The 22928-nt window shown below is 32.4% G+C and overlaps 1 protein-coding gene across 1 annotated transcript in view; it reads right to left on the reverse strand.

The window, feature by feature from the left end:
- LOC149075624 (uncharacterized) overlaps positions 1-13932 on the reverse strand; it is a 123465-nt gene extending 109533 nt beyond the window's left edge. Inside the window, exon 1 of the mRNA XM_089243113.1 lies at positions 13769-13932. The gene's annotated coding sequence lies outside the window, so the exon portion shown is untranslated. The remainder of the gene's footprint in view (positions 1-13768) is intronic.
- Positions 13933-22928: the final 8996 nt, after the last annotated feature.

Here is a 22928-nt window from a genome sequence, read left to right on the forward strand (position 1 = left end):
TAACACAAAGATACAAATGCAAACAGACATATTTTAGGTGTTAACAATATTTTTCCTCAATCGTATTGGAAAATAAGCTCGATCGCTAATCGAAAAAGAAACATTTACGAAGCAAATTTCAAGTGACACATTTCTGCAAGTGAAAGCCAAGAGACGAGAGGTGCCAAAATATCTGCAAGATTCATTTTTTTTTTTTGAGAATAGAAAAATTCAATTTTTACAATCGTTTCAATTTCTCTGAATATAATCATATGGCCAACATGTAATTTTTTTCCTCATCACCCTCAAAACTGCCTTCCCACACGGGCACCTCCGGTTAAGAACCACTGGTCTAAAATTATATTTTAGAAAATGCAAGCGCCGCTATAAGAAGCACAGAACTAACTAACAATAAACGATGACGAGTTTATAATGCTAATAAATCAAAATTACTTTCCATATAACTCACATCCATTTTCGACCGACAAAATATTCATGTTTTTTAAGCCTTTTTATGTACAGGTTATTTTTACGTCCGTTCTTCTATTCATTCGACATGTTTCTTGAAATGGCTTCAGGTTTTTTTCCTTCTAAAAAATGAACAAAAAAAAATATATTTCCCAAAATTTCTTCTATTGATGAATGAAGTCTTATAGATAATCCTTTTACTTCTTCTTTTCCGATGTAATTTTTTTTATTTCTTTTTTGCCTCGTTTTATCTATTATTTCTTTAAAATCATTTCATCAGAAAAGAAGCATTTGAATGGATTCGTAAGAGGCGAATGAACCTTTAAGAACCAGAAACGATGATAGAAAGTGATTTAATTTTTCTTCTTTCCCTTTTCTGTGTGCTACTGATTGGTGAAGAGGCGTCACTGTTCTTCACTGAATCTTGCGTTATTTACTGCAACTTGCATAAATAGTTAATGAATAGTTAAGTAAAATAAATTCGAGCAAAAAAAAAAAAAACGATGGGGAATCGGGTTTTTACTGATTTTCACAACCTAAAAATACATTGTATTATTAAAAAATTGCATCTTAAATATTTCGAACTAAAAAATCTAGTGATATTTTTATATTTGTATAAAAAATTGGAGGACATACGAACATAGAGAAATATTCCGATTTTTAGATAAACTTTTAAATTGAAGACATTTTTTTTCAATTTTAATAGAAATTTCGAGTGAGAAAAATAACTGCTGAATGTCGTATATACGGTAAGCTATTATTTTCATTGACATGCTATGTTACTTTGACCTGTGGCAGATAACTATTCATTCATCCTGTAAATATAATCATATTAAACTCGTTAAATTACTCTCGAATATAAATTCCGGACTCGCGCAAGAAATCGATCGATTCCTTCCAATTAAAGTTACATTCAATACCAAAATGGGCGTTGTTTTGGATTTAAGCATTTTCCAGAGTTGCTATATGAGTGCTCTTCTTCTGATGATGAGAGGTAGAAGAAAGTCGAAGACCTTTGCTTTGCAACATGTGCTCTAATTCACGTCTCTATTCCATTAGAAATATGGAAAAAGTGAGAGAAAGATTAAGTGCATGAATTCCTTGGGAGGAGAGCTTGGATGATACAAAAATCAACTTATTATTCTCGTATAAAGCTACTGAATATCACGAAACGAGTCCGTGACTTCTCTCTTATTGGTGAAAGCAGGTTCGTAAAACACCAAACAGTTAGGGATCCTGACTTAGTAGATTCTGATTGCTCAATCGGTTTGGACGATACATTTCCGAGATCTGGAAATAATACACTAGAGCAGTCGTGTCCCAGAGCCGTCTTAATGCATGACCCGGACGCCTCACGTGCATAGGGCCCTCCATGATAATTAGATCTGGTTATATTATTTTTAAAGAATAAGTATGTAAGGCTCATAATACATTTTCTGACCTAGACTTAGAGTATACGGGATGAAATTACCGAGAACCGAACGCTGCAAATTCTGTACAAAACTGACCAGGCGAAACTGGAATAGGAAACCCCCAAGTCGATAGTCGACGGAGCACTAATTCGAGATATGGTGCCCATATCTTATTTTCCTACACAGACATCTCCTGATTAGATACAGATTCTAAACCCACGGAACCATCTAGCGCTTTATACTTTCTTACCGGATCAACATTCAGGAGAAAATTAATAACATTCACTCCTGAACTTTTCCACTTTACAAACTTGGAGGCAACCACTAGGAAGTGGACTGACCGTTTGTCTTTCGGTGGTGTGGAACCCTTTGGACCATGACATGTAAATTAGTGAGTGGCAATTTCAGGAAATCGAGAGGGGGAGAAGATGGAGAATATCCTTTGTCTAGGAGGAACATGACGCTTTTGAAACGGCCTTGGTTGCAACATTTCCACATTTCTTGCGATTTGAAATTGAATATTGGACGTAATTTGAAGAACGGTGGGCAGCTCGTAAGTTCCGATGTAATTCATGACGAATGGTGTGGGAATTATTTTCCTCCAGTATCACTGCAACTGTAATAACTGCATTACATAAGACAACAACCCGCTTTTCTCTTATTTTTAAAGGAACAATTTGAAAAGTTGACTCTCTTTCCTGATAAAATTCAAGCATATTAATTGAGGAAGGAAATCATTCAGCTCCTCTACTATTCGAAATTGTTTTCTTAGTGACTCTATTAATTCTGTTTTCTTAGTGAATCCGTCACTGAATCTTTGTCTTTGCTTTGTTAAATCTTCTTCAGGGCAAAGAAGAAAAATAGTGTCTGACATACATGCCAAATGAAGTAGTCGGTCGTGTATTCGGAATATTTATCACAGCTAAAGTTCGCTACTGGAATATCGAGCAGCTTCGTATTGTTGATGATATTGATAGTTCCAGTTCTTTCTTGTATTTCTTATTACGACAAGTAAGAAAGAGGGGAAGAAAAGAAAATTGGCGATGAAGTAAACTCCGTTTTCCGTACGAGAAGCCGGTAATGATCAACTCATGCAACGGGCGAGGACGAGCACCACGTGAATGAGTGACCCGCGTGGGGGTCAGCGTAAGGAAAAAAAAAAAAAGAAAAAGATGAGAGAGGAAACGAGACGGACAGGTCGAAATGACTATGTATATACTTGATTGAAAAGAACAAGAGAAGCGATCGATCGAGAGAAGACGGAACAAACCAGGAACTGATTTACGATATTGATTAGGCCAAGCGGTGACATAACTTTACGCACGAAATTACACGGTATCGGAATTGCTTAGGAGAAAAAAGAAAAAGGTCACTCACGTGAACGAGAAAGGTCTCGTAAGAAAAAACAATATTCAAATTATCTACTCCTGTTGATTGACTTTTTTGGTTATTTCCGTATTTGGTTAAGTAATCAGTTATTTTTATGGAATCGAATCACCATGATAAAAATAGCCTAATTTGGTTGTAACGATATTTGAGTGACGCGAAATTGATTGTGTCATTAAACTCGTTGAGGATTTTCAAATACTTATACGAAAGTTTAATTAGGTGCTATCATGACTATTTTAAGGGGCAGAACACATTTCTGAAATTTGTATTCATGATGAAATTGACAAGGAAGAGTTTCGATAACCATCACGACCCTGACCGTCTACGCTTGACTATTTTTTTTTAATAGGTACTGTATATGCATACTGTATATCAATTAAAAAAGTCTTGACGTTATAACTTCATACAGTCAGATCTCGATACAAAGTTCTCCTCCCGGATATTTTGTAAAAATTACCTCATAAGGGCCCGTTCAAGTATTACGTAAGCAAATTTTTAGCCATTTTTGACCCCCCCCCTAGTCAGCAAAACGCTGACCCCCCCCCCCTTCCTTGTCGGCAAAATTTCGTCATCAGCGCTGCCCCTCTGAATCCAACTCATATTTTCATAAAGGGTGGTTGATGACATAAACATTATCCAAACCTCCCCTCCCCCCCCTGTCATCAAAAGTCAGCAAATCGGAACCCCCCCCCCCCATCGATGATGACGTAATACTTGAACGGCCCCTAAGCAAGGTGCCTTGATGAGCAGTAACCCAAGTACATTACTGTGATACCTCGGCTAACGAAGATGATTCGTTCCGAAACTGCATTTATGAGCCGAAATTTTCGTTAGCCGAAACGTGATTTCGTGTAGGTTTCTAAGGAAAATCGTTTAATTCGTTCCAGGCATTGCCCAAAATTTAAAGTAGAATTTCATAAAACAAACGAAGAATAAATAAATAAAACTTGACCAATATGACTGAAACTGACTATAGTCAGGATTATGAGTCATTATCTGAAATTGGATATTTGAAAATTTACGAGAAGCTGACGAACTGAAGATCTTTTCATATTACACTATACACACAATTGAGTTCATAGTACCCCATGCATTTGTGGTTGGATCAGCTCATTTCCGTGCGTCATACATGCAAAAGGAAAAGACAAGTTCCTAGGAAGTCCAGACCAAAGCGTTTGATCCAGACCATTCAGTGTGATGCTACGAGTCTTTTATCCAGACCGTTCAGTTTGGAGTAACAAATCTTACCGTGTGCACTGAAAGCATTCAAAAGTCCAGGCATCCGTTTTTTTAATGCGTTTTCTTTTAACTCGATCTCTTATTTTACATGAAATGATTCAAAAACGTTATAAAAGACAAGTGAAGATATATTTGGAAAATGATTATGGGGGTGGACATAAATTAATTGGGCTCGAGTGACTGTAATTTTGTTGATGATTGGTGCAGAAATCTAGCTCACGAGAGACGTGGCTGTGTTAGGTTAGCACGTGCATACATATCAATAAAAATGTTCGTTAGCCAAATCCAATCCGTATTCGTTAGCAGAAGCAATAAAATTGTGGAAAAAGTCTTCGTTAGCCGAAAAATTCGTAAGCCGAGGTATCACTGTAGTGGTCCTGTAGAATCTTAAGAAACCGACTTTGTGCGGGGTGATGTTGAAAATGATAGACTTTATATATTGAACTCTGACCGAAATAACACGATTTTTTTTTAATCTAGAATCGAAAACGAATTTATGCGGAGGTTTTTTTAATCATTATCTCAGAAATAACATTAACATATTTTTAGAAAGAGGCGTGTAGGAAATATTCTCGGTGAAGGAAATGATAATTTACAGAATCATATGCTAGACTTAACTTAATGTATCTTTCCGAATGGAAAAACTCTTTTTTTCCGTGTAAAATTCTTTCTCATGCTTTTCCAATACATTACAAGTCAGTTGAACTTCTCTTACACGATCAGTAGATTAGCAATGATAATAACGATGATACGTAAAATTTCACATCCATGGATTTTATTCATTCTCAGAAGGGGAAAGAAAAAAAAGTACATTTTCCGACATTTTATTTTTCGGACGACTAACGACATGTCACAGCCACAAAAAAGTGGAAGTATTCACTTCCTAATCAGTCGTGAGAATAAAACATCGCTATTTCCCACGGAAGAATATTCGAATACAGGATAGCAGCATTATTAGCTCTTTTCGAAGCCATTGGAGCCTGAAAAAACGATCAATTTCCAATGGAAAAGTATTTCGTTTTTCTCCCTTTTCTTGCGTGAATTCCAATTTCTTATGAAATTCGGAAATTTCTAAAGTTAATCGCTAGTTAGATATTCCAATGGTACTCGTAGTACATGGGTTTGGAATTTGAAAATTTCCGATTTGGACTCAGAAACAGAAAATCATTTCCGTGACTGAATTATGATAACTACCGCCCTTTGTGAAACTTTCCTTGTGCGTAAGTACCATTAACTTCCGAAAGAGAAAACAAAATATCATTAAAATGTCTAGACATTTTCTTGAATACGCTCAAATTCTTCTGAAAAAATGAATTTATTGCTCTTTTTTTTTAATGAAATTAAGGATTTTTCTCCCACACTTTTAACAATTTTATCGTCCCAAAAATAAATACTGAGCACTTTTTGCGTATTCTTGAGCAATGCTTTACGTGTATTTTTCAAAAGTATATATAATTTTTTTTGACAAATTAAGTCTTTTTTTCCCGGTCATTTTCAAAACTCCGTCTTCGTAGAATTTAGCTGGTTTGGAGACAAAGCTCTTTTTTCGACATTTTTAGATAATTTTATCATCCGAAAATAAATAGTTTACGCATTTTTCTTTAGCGAGACTACGTGTATTTTTTGAAATACATAAATTTCTTTTCTCGCAAATCTGAGCTGTTTGTCGGAAATTTTGAAACCCCGTTTTCATGGAATTTAGCTGCTTTGGAGATAAAAAACTAATCATGTGGCTTTTTGGCAGTATCTCCCCACCAAAGAATGATTTTTCACGTTGACAAAGAAAATAGACGGTGCGATGTCTAATCTGAATGATGGATGAGCTAAAACATCCCAACCTATGCCATAGAATTTATTTGGGGAAAAAAAGGTCATTTATATATAAATGGCTCTTTTCTGTTGTTTTCAAAATCACATCAGATACCCAATATATCTCGGTCCATATTGTTTTCTTTCCCACTAGTCTCACGAAATTATCTGAATTCTAAGGAGTATTTAAAGCAGAGTTCTTCCACACATAGCTCCCGATCTCCTTAGTAACGTGTGTAGTACAGGTATCCCTCGCTTTAGCCCGGGTTCCACTTTACGTAATTTCGCTATAACGCAATTTTTAAAAGTTGATTTTAGGAATTCCAACCTACCAAATTCGACTTGGAGTTCAACTTTAATCCTGGAAATGTGATTGTAAATTGAAGATATAACATAGTCAAATCCTTTGACGATGAAATTCGTTACATTATCTGATGTAGCTGAGACCAAATATTAGAGAAATTCTCAGATACAACTCATCAGATCTCACTGAACAACGTTTGGTAACACATTGACAATCCCATAAGAAATTTAATCGAGAAAAAGCGGTATCAGTGAAACTAGAATTTTCATATTTTCGAGAAATATGCGGAAGTTTTATAGTAGTTTTCTAAAAAAGCTAAAGTTTTTATAGAGAGACAAAGAATGTTGCTTTTTTTTTTGTCAGCCGAATCTCGACTGTTTCATTAAAAAGAGTTATCAGCCTATCATGGAAAGCGCTCTTCAGGAAAGAAAACATCCACACTAGAATCAAAACCGGTAAATGATAGACTAGACCAGTGGTTCCCAAACTTTTTGAAGCGCGACTCCCTTTTGACCGAACAAATTTATCGGAAACCCTCCACATATGCTCTTACTGTATGTCCCGGAACATTCCGATTGTTTGCTGTCCCGAAAGCACTTTTCGGAACGCCTGTTTCGGTTTTAATTGGACGATATTGACTTTTAACGCTTTTCAATTTAAAAAATAAATAAATTTATGCACTGCGTTTTTTATGCAAAGTGGAAGTGTAAAGAGGTGTGTGTGGTCCTTGATTTTCGTATATTTTCGTATACAGGGTGATTAAGAAAGAATCATCCGATTTCAAAATATTTCTACACTTCAAAAATCGACCATTAAAAATTGTTCATAAAACGTGAAAATTTTCTCCCTTATATTCATATATACTTATCACACATTCTGTGTTTTTAATTTTTAAGAAATATACAATTTTGAAATAGTGTAAGTATTAACTTGATATATTTATTATTACTAGTAATCAATTCTACTTGCATAATAATCGATAAAATATCATTGTATGATACATGGTAAATAGTTCAGGTGAGGAAAAAGACATTTTTTAGTTTTTACATACATGTATTTTTAAAATGAAAATGAATGTATTTGGACATTATTTTGTTTCCATTTTGGTGAATCTCAACCCCCCCCCCCAAGTTCACTGACACTTTGGGTACCCCACTGATCTATACTGAACAGCTCGGTAGAAATTACGTTTTCAAATGATGATGACAGCTAATTATATTTGAAAAAAAATAAAAATATTGCTAATTTTTCAAGTTTAATAAAATCTTACCATAATTAAAATAACTAGTAAAAACTAAGTAAATTTTTTAACGAAATTTTTTAAGCGTGATTTCTATTTTGACTAGAATTTAATTGGCAATTTCCCCTCTTTTTTTTCCAAATTCAGTTAAAATTTAATAGACAGATAGCGCTGCTCCAATTCTGTTCAGATGTGCATAATCAGCTATATGCTGTAATACTGTAAATACATTTTTCGAAATTTTCGAAAAACCGTCACTCTGAGATCGAGATACGCTATTGCTCGTGCTTGCGCGTGTGTACGCAGCGGAAATTTTTTAACGAAATTTTTTAAGCGTGATTTCTATTTTGACTAGAATTTAATTGGCAATTTCCCCTCTTTTTTTTCCAAATTCAGTTAAAATTTAATAGACAGATAGCGCTGCTCCAATTCTGTTCAGATGTGCATAATCAGCTATATGCTGTAATACTGTAAATACATTTTTCGAAATTTTCGAAAAACCGTCACTCTGAGATCGAGATACGCTATTGCTCGTGCTTGCGCGTGTGTACGCAGCGGAAATTTTTTAACGAAATTTTTTAAGCGTGATTTCTATTTTGACTAGAATTTAATTGGCAATTTCCCCTCTTTTTTTTCCAAATTCAGTTAAAATTTAATAGACAGATAGCGCTGCTCCAATTCTGTTCAGATGTGCATAATCAGCTATATGCTGTAATACTGTAAATACATTTTTCGAAATTTTCGAAAAACCGTCACTCTGAGATCGAGATACGCTATTGCTCGTGCTTGCGCGTGTGTACGCAGCGGATACATCAACCTGTGTTTGGCAACCAATAAAAGTTGAATGATTATATATAAGGCTTTCTATCGAATGCGTAATAATTTTTTTAAATTATTATTTACACGAACTCTAGGATTATCAACGCTTTTTTTTTTGCTCCAATTCTATCCCATTTGCCCTTTCTCTACATTATCCAAAAAGTAAACATTTCTTTTCCCTCCCACTGAAAATACTCTAAAATTATCTAGAAATGGCTTCATTAGGTTTTAGTTATTTTTTTAGACCGCATTCAACGGTTTAAAAAAAATCTTTTTATGGACGAGACGTACGTACATTCGGTTAGAAAGTCTGCTAAAAGCAAAACTAACTACCATAATGCGAGAGTTGGAGAAAGTTTTTATCCCTGTTCTGCCCACTCTCTCCACAATTATTAGCTTCGGTTAATATTGAAAATCGGTCGGTTTTTTTCTTTTTCACGTTTTTATTTATAAGGAAATGGCGTCAAGAGAGAGAGAAAAAAAACTCTATCTTCTTCCTTTAGTCATTAAGAAAACTTTTTACGCTTCAATGATAGATTTTACGACATGTTATTTTAAAGTATACTGTTATTTGAAATAGACAGTGTAGAAAAGAAACCCATCAATTTAGCAGCGTTGAGTGCAAATTGAGTTGCATTTAATGTGCATTAAAAGTCACTGAATTTGTTTTCTTTCCATTTTTGCTGCTATTTTTCAAATAATGATAATAAAATTACTTTCTTGAAATTAAAAATTAAACTTTGGGAAATTAATTATTTTTTTAGAAATTATTTAATTTTTTTTATAAATATCAACTGTTTGTAATATCAGTACAGTAAAAATCCGTTTTAATGACAACTCACAATAACGGGAAAAATTGTCGTTACAACAGAGTTCTTGGCGAATGAGCAAGATTCCAATCGTGAAACTAATCTTTGGCTCATAGAGAAGTTGATTATATATATATATATAACTTATTTTTCACACAATTTCGTGTTACCAAAACCATTTGACCCAACAACCGAACAATGGAGATTCTCAATTATTGTCTCATTGCTCAATTCCATGATTTATAGATTCGTTATAACCTATCGGAAGATTTTTTAAAAAATTTTATTTTAAATTCCATGACAATTTTACGGACTCTATAATCTTTGCGCCTATTAGAAGTTTTTGTTTTTTTTAAACATTATATGTCTATCAATTCGTAAACAACATAAGTTACTGTCAAATAAACCCTAGCAGTGAAAAAATGGGGAAGAGTAGGCAAACTTTGCTTAATAATACTCAGAAAAATCACCAACGAAAAATGCAAATACAAGGAAAACATAAAACTCCTTATGCATTTCGACACGCTATGGGTATCGTCTTCAACGAATGAAAAATATCACGCTGACCCAAGATCCCACTTGGATTGGTTACCAAATCTTAACTTTCGGTTGCTCAGCGGAAAGAAAAAATATGTCTGCAAAAATATACGCTTTGGACAGACTTATATTTTTCTTAGTATGTATATTAGAATTTTGTTGATATTATTACGGAAGCTTCCTAATTTTCAAGTCGCTATAAACGAACATTTTTCTGCATCTTCAACATTAGCTTTTTACCAATCACTCAAAAATCACTCGTAATAGCGTGGTTATCGTTATAAGCCTTATTCGTCATTACGGGTTTTAACTGAATTTTAAATATCGAGATAAAACTTTATTCGCAACAGCTTTATCGATGCAAAATTATGCTTGGAAATTTATGTTGAGAAAAGTTAGCAACGTAAAGAAAAGTATGAATTCGTAAGTGATGGTTTGACACATGTTTTAGGTAATTTTTTTTTTATTTAATAGCGTGATCCTCACGTATTCCCAAGGGATCAGCATGATCCGTCCAGGGAATTTGTTAGTGTTAATAAACATCCATGCTCGGACCTGGATTCAAACCCAGACCTGCACAGTGAGAAGCTAGTTCCCTAACCACTCGACTGCCAGGCGGCGTTAATATAGAAATAAATCTCATTAAATCTGAGAATAAACTTTTTTTTTAATTGGAAATGATTTTAATTTGATTATTATAAATTAATTTTGCGTGTTAAGGATATTGCAGCTTTAAAATATTCTTAGAAAAAAAAATCTCGTGTTACGTTCGGAATCTTGTGAAAAGTAGAAAATCTCTGAAACGAAAACTGCAAATTTGATAAATGAAGAAAAAAAAGTGTAATGTATTACACTGCATCTATACTGTGCAAGACTCAAGAAGAAGCGTTACAACCTGGGATTGTTCCTGTTCTTTGTGGACAAGGGCCAGCAATAAAATACAAATACAAATAAAACGTCACAACAAACAAAATACCCAACGAGGTGGCTGAGAAAAAGATGCCCATAACAAATATGGATGTCATATATTTCAAAAATACAGCAACCCAATTAAACACACACAATCACAAAAATTATAAACAATATATACACATGATAAAATATTATACAATGCCCATAAAGAATATTATGGTTGTCTTATTCTAAGTATGGATAGCTTCTCGATTTACCCCAACAAATGAAGTCTGATTAAAACAGAGTTGATCTGCTTATTGATCATATTTACTCACCAATCAATAGGTTATTCCAGGGGTTCTTAACCTTTTTTTTGCCGCAACTTAAAATCAACAACGTGATCAAATTCGCGACCCATTGGTTATTTTTAATTTAAAACTTTTTGTGTGGTAAATATTTCTGATTATAAAAAAAAAGTTTTTGAACCTAGTGAAACCCAGTCCACGATTTCTTAACGGGTAGGCAGGCCAAGAGGGCCCGAACCCAAGGACCTGAAACAAACAGGGGACCTCCAGGTTATTGAAAGCCTTCAATAATCCTGAAATTATTTTTGTCATAAATTCTGAAACTATTTCTCTCTTTGATTTTCAATTACCTTTCATTAATTTCAGAATTATTTTTCGTAAATTCTGGAATATTTTCTCTTAATTTTCAATTATTCCAGAATTATTTTTCATCAGTTATTTTTCAATTATTTTTTCATCAATTCTGGAATTATTTTTTTCATCAATTCTGGAATTATTTTTTTCATCAATTCTGGAATTATTTTTTTCATCAATTCTGGAATTATTTTTTTCATCAATTCTGGAATTATTTTTTTCATCAATTCTGGAATTATTTCTCTCTTTCATTTTTAATCATTTTTCATTAACATTAGAAATATTTCTCTTCAATTCTAGAATCATTTTCGCTGATCCGGATTTTAAATGGGTTCTTACGACCCATCTCAGGAGTCCCTGAGATCCAAGTTTGCGTCCTGATCCATGGGTTAAGAACCCCCTCTTCCTGGGTGATTCCTTAAAGACGATGACATGTTGAAAAATGACGATGACAAAATATATTTGTCTCAAACAGTAAGTAGATAAATTGGTTGAAACGGCAAAAGTTATCAATTGGACTACTGGATTGCCATTTACCAAGTCCCTTTATAAATCCAATCGAAATCCTTGGAATTTCATAGAAAGGAATCTAAATAACCATTTGATTCCTCCCCGCATGCACCAAGCATCTTAGTAAAACATACATGGTAATTTATTTGAAAAAAAAAGTGTTGAGACGTTGCATAAAAAACTAATGCCACGACAAATGTGTATTCAATATTTGTTAAAAGTGATGAGTTAGAATGTGCGCCTGTTTTTAAGGTCATACTGTAGGAAGACTTGTTACTTATTTTTATTCAAGTCTTCATCCAAGAATTTAAATCTATTGAAGATATATCACCTGCATTCTCTGTCACTATATAGTATTCACTAAAAAAACCGTGCAGAGGCGGAGGGGGGGGGGCACACAGAAGCTTCGTGCTCCCCCTCCTAATATTAGATTTTTTTTTTAATATTTCGATAAAAAATTGAAATATCGAAGGTCGATTTTGCTTACGCCCTTGAATTCGCGGAAATGATAGCGGAATTCAAAATACTACCCCCACGACACATCTGATCTCATAGTATCCTAAAACGCTGTGATGCTGTGACACATCGATTGGTAATCAGCGTTCAATTGCAATATAATTATTATCCCCTGAATACTCGTTGCATCCTTGGTTGATATCACGGTACTACTAAGTGCTGCGGTACATCTTTCGGTAATAATCGCTTAATTCATCATTGCTTGAAGCAATTCATTCGTTTCAGTGAATTTGCTATCTCCCAAACGCAAATTTTAGTTCTAATAAATTCATATTAGTGTTATATTTTCCACTGAAGCGGAAACGGAGAGGAGATAGAAAATTAATCGTAATTTTCGTTAATATTTTAATAATCTCCAAGTTTAATTGCAATTGAAACTGATTGAATTCAAATTATTTATAATTTTGAAACAGTTATTTATTCAATTTTATATGTATTTTATTTATCGATTGTGTGTGTAAAGACTTCAAAAGTGTGTACTGATATATTTTTTACAAATTATTTTTCCACCAAATTATCAAAATTTTAAACTACGTATTTTTACGATTATTTGAAATGGAATTTCGTAAAATAAAATGAATTTTTTTGTTATCCCGTAATTTATGAAATATATTTATTTAAAAATCAAATAATTTTATAGAATAACATCAAATTATTTAAAAATTAATATATTTTTTAAGTTTTATTACTGATTTCTCTGCTGCTCGGAATTATCTTATATCGGAATTATTATAGTACAGATTCCGGAAATGAGATAGTATGATAAAACCGTTCACACATTATTATCATTTCTTTGGAATTCATTTCCGGAATCTGTACTATAATAATTCCGATATAAGATAATTTTTTACACACACAATCGATAAATAAAATACATATAAAATTGAATAAATAACTGTTTCAAAATTATAAATAATTTGAATTCAATCAGTTTCAATTGCAATTAAACTTGGAGATTATTAAAATATTAACGAAAATTACGATTAATAAATAAACAATTTCATTTAATTAAAATATAAAATTATGAATTAATAAAATACTGTGTTATGAATAATTAAGTTGAAATGTAGATGGTAAAATTATAATGTGGTGAAAATACTGGTGAATTCTAGTAGTTAAATTGTGATCACAGTGAATATTACATCAAAATAAAAGTCACGATGATAAATATTGATATCTCATACCTTTAGGGGATGTATAAGAGTAGTATTACACCATCAATATTATGATGTAATGTCTCGGAAGAAACAGTGATATTCCTTGGTGAAATCTTCAGAGAAAAGCTGGTTTTTTTGACTGCAGCTGACGTTAAACCGTACGTACGCTGTGACGTTTGTTGACGAACTGTTGAAACCTCAATCACACACAAGCTATATTTTCCACTATTTCCCGCCCGTTCTATCAAAACTTTTCTTTTCCCCCATCCCTCTAACTGAGTTTTTCAGTGCCATCTACCGGCAAAGTGTTTAAAAATAGTCTCTCTCTCTCTCTCTAGGCCGTTGAACTTCATATACAGATCAGAAAAAAAATATATAATACGGTATATTTTTCGATTTCCGGCAATTTTTTATCTATTATAAATGTATTTTGTGGGTCACAATGTACGGAATAAACGGCCGGGAAATTGGATAAAAATTTTAAGAAGAAAACATTAGAAGAAAAATAATAATAAAATTATTTGATAAAACTAAAAAGCTTTCGTAGTCATCATGTAAATTACAATTCAATTTTAAAGTGTTCGTGTTTTTTATCCGACGGGGGTGGGATGTATACATCACGTCGGCCAAAAAAACCCGAATTCCAACTTCATTCGTTGTAGTGTTTCGCTCTTTATAGAAAATGCTGTCTTTTATGCCTGTCATATGTGATTCATAATCGACTGATTAATCGATTAAGAATTTTTGATTAATCAGTTAAAAATTTTAATCGATTTCCAACCCTATTTACAATGAATTCTTGGGTCTTCCTTTTTTTTTTTGGGAAACTTTTTTTGTATTCCCAGTTGGCCACTTTCTCGTTATTGGAGGATCCTCTAGCTCAGCGGTTCTCAACCGGTGCTCCGGGGTGCCCTTGGGGCTCCGCGGCCGCTCGAGGAAAAAAAAAAGAATCAGTAAAATTGAAAAAAATATATAAATATTTTTAAATAGTAAAAATAAATCAGTAACTTTTTGATGAATAATTAAAAAATTTTCCTTTTTTACTAAAAAGGGCTCCCCCGAGTCAAAAAAAGGTTGAGAACCGCTGCTTTAGCTGTTTGTGTCAGGGCCGTCTTAAAAACATCATGGGCCTCCGGGCTAAGTGAGTTTTTTACTTTTTTATATAGAAATTAATATATATATATATATATATATATACAGTCGAATCCTGTTTTAACGAATACTGTTACAGCGAAAATCTCATCTCGTTTTAATGAACCCTTTTCTGATCTCTTAGATAAGTTTACGTAGGAACAATGCAAAAACCTGAAATTCCATTATAACGAAATATACATATATGTATATGTAGATGGAGTTTTAGCTATTTTTTGAATTTAACAAGGTAAGAAGCAATATCTGCAAAAGAAGATATAAAATAACGGGAAAATGATAAGGCCATATTTTTATGTTTTTAGGTCATAGAAATCCGAACCCTACATTTAAAAAAAATAACATTTTCAGAAACTTTGTCCTGATTATCGATATGGAATTTTCTTTCATGAACAGAAACATTTTTTTTTGTCACATGGTACGTGAGGTTCTCCGGAATAATTAATGATTTTAATTAAGTTATAATTATATTAGTTCCGCAGCCATGAAGTTGGCTCTTACAGAAAGCGTTTTTCGTTTTCTCGACATCACGAACGGTGAATTTGACGTAACCGTCAGAACAATTGAAACCCGTTTCTTTGGGGCTCGCCGCTTCTGCGTATTTTGCGAAACAAGCAATAAACAAATCACTTAAGTGTCCACTCTAATCAGCCAACTGACTCGCTGTTTTTTGTATACGTCAGCAATCACCCAAAAATTTATGGTATTTGCGCTGACAGTATGCTAGAAAAACTGTTGCAGCAACGCGTTTTCATTGCATACACAAATTGTGCGCATTTGATGGATGTAAGTGTTTCAGAGCTCGAGTTGAAGTCTAAACGTCAAATAAATGAATAATTTCTACATTAAAATGCATAGGAACCAATTGCGAACGAAGCCACACGTCGTTTACACGTGAAAGTCGTATAACTTAACGACGTATAAACGACGTATAAACTGTACTACAGTCAACTCTCGGTTTACGAAAGTCTCGGTTTGTGAACAATTTGGCTCATGAACTATTCTTGTTTAAGAACTGGCAAAATGGTGTAAATCCCGAAAGAAGCACTTCACAGACGTCTCAGATAACCATTTTTTTTAACAGGCAATTTGATTGAAGCATTATATTTCAGCCAGGGCCATAGTGTGCCTTTTCGGGGCCCCCTGAGCAGACTTTTCCTTGGGGCCTTCTTGAAAGAGTTGTTATTATGCAAAATAAGTGAATTCTTTTTTTGGCCCCTTATTCGGCTCTCTGCCGAGGGGCAGTGCTCCAGTTACGGCCGTGATTTCATCAGCAGAGTAAAGTCCCCCCCAAATACGGCTCCTTTTATCCAGCCCACGGATCAGCAAGCCATTTCAAACTTCATGAATCTCTGGAGAAAACTTTTTTAGATACGTTTTGTAGTAATATTTGACATGGAACTAAGTCAGTAATTTCTGAAAACATTATTTTATTATCCTACATTTCATAGATCTTTTTATTTACAAAGCTTGGCATCAGTGTCATACAGAGCCATCAATTTGGCTTGAAGTACATTTTGCGGAAAGATATCGTTGGAAGCAGAGATTTTGTGGGCTTTGATACTAAGATTATAAATTTTGCTGCCATCTGCCATTTATTTTTCGAACTATAGTGAAGTGTAGTGATTGGAGATTTGTACGCTGTAGGCCTGTTGTTGCATGATCGTGCAAGTCCCGTTGGCTGGCAACTCCGAAATATGGTGGCAAAAGCTCAACCGACTGCTGAGGGCTCAGCTGGGAGCAGGAAACATAAAGTCTTGATGGTCGCCATCTGGGTCAGTCGGCACCGTCGAGACAGTAAAAAGCTTAACAGGGCACTTAAGGCTTAAATGGAAACCTGCGGTTGTCTGGGCCAGTCGGCAACTCCGAAATATAGCAGCAAAAGCTCAACCAAGCGCTGGGGGCCTCAGCTAGGAGCCCGCAACACAAAGTCCCAAAGGCTAGCACTTGGGTCAGTCGGCAACGTGTAGACATGACTGAAAATCATACAACCGAGCTGAATGAGGGGCCTGTTTGTGGTGGCGATATCAGAGCTGTTTTGTAAATTTTTGTAAACTTATTGGTATGGGGCCGTTCAAGTATTACGTAAGCAAATTTTTAGCCCCCCCCCCTTTTGTCAGCGAAATTTCGTAATCCGCTCTGCCCCCCTGAATCCTAACTCATATTTTCATAAAGGGTGGTTGATGACGTAAACATTATCCAAACCCCCCCTCCCTCCTCGTCATCAAAAGTCATCAAATCGGAAATCCCTCCCCCATCGATGATGACTTAATATTTGAATGACCCCTATTGTAAATTTTTCTGTTATTTGTAATTTTCTCTTGCCATCTCTTTTTTTCAAATAGGTTTCATCGTCGTGCATGTAACACATTTGTAATTTATACATGAATAACACGTAAAGCCCCTCATCCATGGCAATGGCTAAAATTGACAATTGTCGATGGAGCCTGGGCGGTGTACGGTATGAAAAGGAAGTGAAATGTTTGTGGCGAGACTTTTTAATGTGGGGGAGATCGGCTCGCATTCGCGTCCTGAAGTTGGGAACCGCAGAAAACCAACTTCAGCCGATCATCACCGTGGGGAGACGACATTGATTAGTTTCACTGATTTCGAAATGTTTTTTTTTAATTAGAAATATATATTCAACAAGATTTTTCGAACTAAAAATAAACCAATGGCTCACGAAGTCAATCGCGTAGTTAATATTAGGTCGTGGCTGAAAAAGGTGAAGAACCCCTGTCCTGTTATCTTTAACTTTGAATAACAACTTCTGGATTTCTGTGGATCATTTCATCATTTGTATCGCACCACGGTCATTTTCTGCACACGAGGGCTAATTAGACCGGGACCTACGATTCATTGCCGATTCCGAACGGCAGGCTTGTTTTTTATACTCGTCGAGGGGTTGGTGCGCTAACCCCTCGATGAGGGACTCCCTGCGGTAGCAATCTTTTCTGTGGTTATGTCGCCGTTTCTGTTGTACCCCTGTGTCAGGAAAGTTTTCTGACAAGGACGAATCGGGTATCGAACTCGCGACACCTCTAAACATCCTTTGGTACTTTAGACGAGTATCTTAGATTTCTGTGGAAGATCTCGGTAAGCAGAAAATTTAGACATTTGTGGCACTAATCGATCTATCAATCTATAAAGGAAGTTTATTGAAACCAAATATTTACAGAGAGATATGATACGAAGAAAGTTTAATACACGAAAGTAGAGTTGTAATTTTTTTTTTTTACGTTTTCCTTAAATTTAATAAATTTTCGTTTTCAAAAAAGAAATATTCATGGAAACCGAATTCTTCCTTATTCTCCGTGACTATACATGATTTTCCTCACATTAGAAAATAGTATTTATATGTATCAGTGACGAGATTTGACCAAAAATAAAAACGCAATGAATGGGATTTTTAGTGATGTCACACAAAAGTTATCCTTAATACCGTCATTTAAACACATGGGAAATTTTAAGAAAGAGGAAAGAAGATTTTTTTTTTTAAAGGGAAAAACATCCAGAAATCTTACTCCTAAAACATCACTTTTAAAAATCATAACCTACGAACTGAGTATAATAAGTTCTACGTACAGTGGTGGATGTAGATGAAAATTATAAATTAATTAAAAATTACGATGTAAATATTTGGTGTCTGTGATTAAGAATTGATGATATATAAGAATTTTTATGGAAAATAAATTATTTCAAAATTAGTGATAATTCAGAATCAGTGAAAAATAATAATTTCATAATTAATGAAGAATAATAATTTCATAATTAATGAATAATAATAATTTCAGAACTAATGAAAAAAATTCTTTGAGAATTAATAAAAGAAATACTTTCCGAATTTCATGAAAAAAATACTTTCAGAATTTCATGAAAAAAATAATTTTAGAATTAATTGCATGCAAAAATAATTTTAGAATTTCATGTGAAAAATTTTTTTAGAATTTCATGGAAAAAATAATTTTAAAATTTCAGGACGAAAAAATAATTTTAGACTAGAAAAGAATGATTTCATAATGAATGAAAGAGAAAATTTCATAAGGAATGAAAAATAATAACTTCGGAATAAATGAAAGAAAAAATTTAAAAATAAATAAGAAAAAAAAAAATCAAAATAAATGAGAAAAAAATTTCAGAATTGTTGAAAAAATAATCTCTCAAAATTAAATGAAAAAAATAATCTCTCAAAATTAAATGAAAAAAATGACTCAGAAATAATAAAAAAAAAGAATTTCAGAAAAAAAAAATGAAATGAAAAAAGTAATTTCAGAAATGAGATAAATAATACAAAAATGCACAGTTCTCTTCTACTTTTTTTTTTACGTTTTCCTTAAATTTAATCAATTTTCGTTTTCCAAAACGTCCAATTCAAGGAAACCGATTTCTTTTTTATTCTCCGTGACTATACATGATTTTCCTCACATTAGAAAGTAGTATTTATATGTATCAGTGATGAGAGTTGACCAAAAGAAAAACGCAATAAATGTTGTTTTTAGAGATGTCAATAGCAAAAGTATCCTTAATACCGTCATTCAAACACGTGGGAAATTTTAAGAAAGAGGAAAGAAGCTTTTTCTAAAGGAAAATCCAGATATCTCCACCCCTAAAATATCACTTTTAAGGCTCATCACACGCGAATGTGTGATTTCTATGTTCTACGTACCGAGACGAATGTAGATAAAAATTTCGAAATTACTTAAAAAAAAACACTTTTACACTCTTTTATAGCGATTTTTATTCGGTTTCGCTCGAAAAAATACGATGTAAATATCTCAATGGTGTCTGTGATGATATTCTTATTCTAGAGTTATTTCGTTGATTAAAATCGCAGCCGCAGAGTGTGTAAAAACTCGTCATTTATTGCATGAAAAGCTTGGGATAATGTCGGTAACATATATACTGTATATATGAACTTTGAACTTTTATGATTTTATGAATAGCGCGAAATGAATTAGGATGCTTGAAGTAGTATTATGTCACTAAAGTACTTATATGTCTTCCCATTCATTATGGTTTTTCAATCATGTTGATTATGCTGTGAATTGGATGCGTATCGAATTTCATCGCACTGTCTAAGTTTGATAAAAGTCCTTTTATAAAACTTGGAAAAACATCCCATAAGCGTATCGTTCCCATTCATTCGAACATAACCGATGCACTTATTGATGGTATTTCTCAAGTTTTATATAAGATCTTTTATATTATAATCCCGGCTTCACTTCCTTTCTTCGAAAAATTCACAATTAACGGAACAAATAATTCAAAAACTAATGGAAGTTTGAAACTGATTAAAGAAACAATTTCAGAATTGATGAAAGGGAAAATTCCAGAATTAATTATTGGAAAAGGAAATTTCAGAATTAATTATTGAAAGGCAAAATTCCAGATATAGTCACTGAAAATTAAAATTTCAGAATTAATGAAATAGAAAATTTCAGAGTTTATAAAATTCGGTGTTATTGAAACGGGGAATTTATAGATTTATTAAAAATTTATTTAAGAATAGAGGATAATTCAGAATGAATGAAAAAGTAATGATTTAAGAATTAATATGTTATATATATTATAATGATCATATATATTAACTACATTTGTACTAATTCATATCGCAAACTGGGTTGGGTTAAAGGAATAACCAAAGATTTCACCAATTTGCATACAATGATTGTTCTTTTTACCTCTATAATACGATCAAAACTTGAATATGCATCTGTTGTTTGGAATTCTTATTACAATAATGCTAATGATGGTGTTGAAATTGTACAAAATTTATTTATGCGATATTTGTATTTTAAGAAATTTAGAACGTGTGTGACATTACAGTTTCAACAAATTTCCTTCGAAAAACTGTTTTAATCACCAGTCTCCAAAAGAGAAGAAATTTTCTTTTGAAAATTTTCTGGCGGTTACTTAATGGTAATTGCGATTGTTCTTTTCTGTTATCTAAAATAGAATTTTTGGTCACACAGTACAACACTAGGTCAAATAAATTATTTCATGTAGCTCACTTTAGGACCTCGATTGGTCTTTCTTGTGCTGTGAACAGATTTTGTATTTTGTATAATAGTTTACCTGACGAATTTGGTATATTTGCATCACTTATTGGTAAATTCAAGAAGTTTCTTCTCTCCGAGATGAGCGATTTTTTCTTCTTTCAATGATTTGTTATAAATCGTTAAAATATTTCGGTTTTTGTTTATTTATTTTTAATTGATCCGGTGATTTTTCAGACCTTCATTTTACTTATTTTGTGTTGACTTGTATTTGTTCTTATTTTTTTATTTCATATCTGTGTATTGAATTTTATGCAGTCTTATTTAATTGTAAAGTATTTACATTTCTATGTCTTACCTTGCTTTAATTGGATTGTTTTCTGTAGCTTGGTATATTTAAATAAATAAATTACTGTAAGTAATAAAAAAGTAGAAAATTAATAATTTCAAAAAAAATAATTTAGAAATTAATGAAAAATAACAATTTCGAAATTGATGGAAAAAAAAATTTCAATATTGATGAAAAAAATTATTTGTGAATTAAAAGAGAAAATTTAAATCAATAAAAAAAAATTATTTTTGCGAATTATTAAAAAAAAATATTTTAGAATTTACAAAAAAAAATAATGATTTCAGAATAAATGAAAGAAAATTTCAGAATAAATGAAAGAAAATTTCAGAGTTAATGAAAATATAATAATTTCAGAGTTAATGAAAATATAATAATTTCAGAGTTAATGAAAATATAATAATTTCAGAGTTAATGAAAATATAATAATTTCAGAGTTAATGAAAATATAATAATTTCAGAGTTAATGAAAATATAATAATTTCAGAGTTAATGAAAATATAATAATTTCAGAGTTAATGAAAATATAATAATTTCAGAGTTAATGAAAATATAATAATTTCAGAGTTAATGAAAATATAATAATTTCAGAGTTAATGAAAATATAATAATTTCAGAGTTAATGAAAATATAATAATTTCAGAGTTAATGAAAATATAATAATTTCAGAATAAATGAGAGGGACAATTTCAGAATAAATGAGAGGGAAAATTTCAGAATTAATGAAAAAATAATAACTCAGAATTAATTTAAGAAATAGAATTTCAGAAAAAATGAAAAAAAAAATGTAGTTCCAGAATTAGTCAAAAATATAATTTCAGAATTAATGAAGAACAGTTCCGAATTAATTCAAAAATAAATTTCGAAATAAATGAAAATTCAAAACTTATTAAAATAATAAGTTTCATAATTGATTATTTGATATAATGCAGATTTAATGAAAATAATAATTTTATAATTAATGATAATTTTGAAATTAATGAAAATTTATCCTTTTTAAAATAAATAATATCAGAATTGAGTGATTTCAGGACTAATTTTCTGAGGGAATTCAGATTTAATGATAGACACATAATTTTAGAATTAACGACAAATTTAGAATCAATGAGAGACATTGTTAGAGTGATTGACAATCCAGAATTAATGAAAGAGTTAATTTTAGGATTATTGACAATGGTGAAATAGTGTAAAAATTTATAGAAGAATTGATTAAAATCCATAATTTTCAAACTAAATAATTTCAAAATTAATGAATTCAGGGAATTCAGATTTAATGAAAGATGTAATTTCAGAATTATTTACAATTCATAATCAATGAAACAAATAACTTCGAAATCATCGAGAATCCAGAATTAATGTAAAATATTAGCTTCAGTATTAATAAAAATTCATTATTTTCAAAATAAATAATTTCAGAATTCGGAATTCAAGTGAATTCAAATTTGATGAAAAAAATTAGACTTATACTCAATCCAGAATCAATGCAAGAAATCAGAAATCAGTTGAGAGCAAATAAAAGTGAGCTGAATTTTTGAGTGTTGATCAAAGAAAACAGATGGCGGCACGAGGAATAATTCTATAATTAGTCTGACTTTTCATTTATTTTAGAATAGGGTTACCAGGTTCGGAAACTCCAAAATGAGGACGCACGTGTGTGCCGCCTTAGTAACGATTCATTTACATTTGTTCACAA

Source organism: Pholcus phalangioides, unplaced genomic scaffold, assembly GCF_987345545.1.
Source record: "Pholcus phalangioides strain wild (caught in Gottingen) unplaced genomic scaffold, Ppha-v1.0 ptg000015l_1, whole genome shotgun sequence".
Classification (NCBI taxonomy): Eukaryota; Metazoa; Arthropoda; class Arachnida; order Araneae; family Pholcidae; genus Pholcus; species Pholcus phalangioides.